The sequence below is a fragment of the Anoplophora glabripennis genome, unplaced genomic scaffold (genome assembly GCF_000390285.2).
Source record: "Anoplophora glabripennis isolate ALB-LARVAE unplaced genomic scaffold, Agla_2.0 scaffold194, whole genome shotgun sequence".
Classification (NCBI taxonomy): domain Eukaryota; kingdom Metazoa; phylum Arthropoda; class Insecta; order Coleoptera; family Cerambycidae; genus Anoplophora; species Anoplophora glabripennis.
The window spans coordinates 536,925-539,337 of record NW_019416622.1 but is presented as its reverse complement, the minus strand read 5'-3'; positions in this window follow the sequence as shown (position 1 = coordinate 539,337).

Genomic DNA, 2,413 nt, shown 5'->3' with positions numbered 1-2,413 from the left:
TCCATGCATAAATTGGTGCTGAAATACACAGAACAGTCTTTCGACACATTTTAGAAAAAAACTCGTATTGACTGATCAAGATGACATGATAGTTAAAGAAGAGACAAGACCAACATCAAAGCTGTTTTTGGCATGAGTTAAGATATGGCAGAGTGACGACCTCACGAATGTTTGAATTTAGTCGGTGTAAAACCAATGATGCAACTCTGATCACGTTAATGGAAGGAAAAATCTCAGAGGATGAAGTGAGAAAAACTGTAAGAACCAGTTTTCGGAATTTTTTTTCAAAAAATGTAGTATAATGCTTTGCAAAAACTATCCCACGATAGCAGGATCATCTGATCGAATCTGTGAAGCCAGTATTGTTGAAATTAAATGTACCACGAATATGAAGACTTTTAAAAATTATGTGGAAAAAGGAAAACCGACCCAGAAGTTTTATCTGCAGATGGCAGCTACAAAAGTATTTAACAGGGCTTCAAAAGGGCTATTTTGTTGTAGCTGATTGCAACTACAGTACAAAAAAAAGTAGAAATAATTAATGTTATATTTTTTTATTTTCTACAGAAATAAAATATTTTTTTGTTTTTAACTAATTGCTGGTTTTTTACTCGTTTTTGAGGTTAAGAAACTTATTTTTTTTTTTTAGGTTCTGTTATGTTAGATTTGGAGTTCTTGAAATAAAATTCACATACTTTTACCATGATAAACTATCGAGTAAACTATTAATTATGTGTCGGTGTCCAATCCTCAATATCACTTATTTTACTACGTAGTACGCCTCTATCGTACTCCTAGTGCACAAGGTTTAAAGATTAAAATTCCCTTTCCCCACCTACCTACATCAGCCTACTGCGCCCTACTGTTCTCATTCGTCGCTTTGTGCTCCTGACATAAGGTTCGTCGCCACGTCAAACTTAGTAAGTATATTAATACTGGGCAGCCATTAAGTTTTATTACAGGTTTTTTAGTAATGTCGGACTCAAATAACTACGAGAAAAACATTTCAAAGAAAGATCTCTTAAAGAGACTTGAAAAATTGGAAAGTAAATATCGAAACGTCAAAAGCCGTCATAGAGGTAGGTCACGTCCTAAGAGTAGAGAACGCTCTCGCTCTCGCACCAGTCATAACACACGCAACAACAAACGTAGTAGAGATTATCGCAGCCCGAGCGGCTCGGAATCTCACCACAGGGATAGCAGAAGTCGTTCAAGATCATTAGAACAAGCACCTACAAGTAATAGAAAACGGCAGGCTTTAAGCAGCAATCACCGTCATCCTGGCGATACGGGGTCTCGTAAAAATAATGCAGATCGAGCCTCGCACGACTCGACAAGCATTTTATCTATAATAGATGATCATAGTCCGTGCGATATGACATCAAATAATATTGAGTTGGGTTTAGGTGAAAAACTCGACGAGTCAGATCAAATAGGTAACACATCGGAGACAGGAGAAAATTCTCCGATTTTACAACTTCACAATAATGAAGATATACCGGTCGAGTTTCTAGAAATACTGGGCGACGACCCAGAAAAACACAAAAAATCAGATTTCGTGATGCACCCCGCTTTGTGCAGCCGTTGGGGCCACATTATTAAAAACGGACTGATACTATCCGAAAAAGAAAAGTTGACAGTGCGCTATCCGTTACCTAGCAATTGCAGTTCCCTCAACCCTCCAAAGGTAAACCCCGAAATTAAACATATATTATCAGTCACAATGTCCAAACGAGACAACGCATATATAGACATTCAGTCTCAAATATGCACGGGTATATCGGCGTTGGCAAAAGGCCTAAACGAAGTTCTGGAGGATAAGGAAAATATTCCCAGGGAAAAAAAGAGTAAGCTTTTGGAATACCTAGGAGATTCAGGCAGAATTTTGTCACATTTAATGTATGATATTACAAACATTAGACGGGCATTAATAATGCCTAGTTTAAGTAAACCTGTCAAAGAAATGGCAGAAAAAATTTCCCCCACAGAACACCTTTTCGGTGACGAATTAGGAGAAAAATTAAAAAATATGAAATATTTAGAAAGAGCTAGTAAGGAATTGAAGCTTGACCAACCTACTACATCTGCTGCAAATTATCAGAATTTTGCCAGAAAATATAATAGTTCAAAAGGAGGGGGAGTGAGACAATCTCACTAATACAACAATTATTCTGGCACAGCGTTAAACAAGAGACGCCCGGCCCGCCAGCAGAGGGAAGTGAGGCCACAAAAAGGGCAAACCTCGAGAGTTCAGCATTACAATCAGAGCAAATACCAAAACAAATAGAGGTAAGTAAAAAACATCAAGCCGGAAGTTTACAATTTTTTTTACCCAATGTGGCAGGGGGTGACCTCTAACAAAATAATCTTATCTTGGATACAGGGATACAAAATACCATTTGTAAGAACTCCT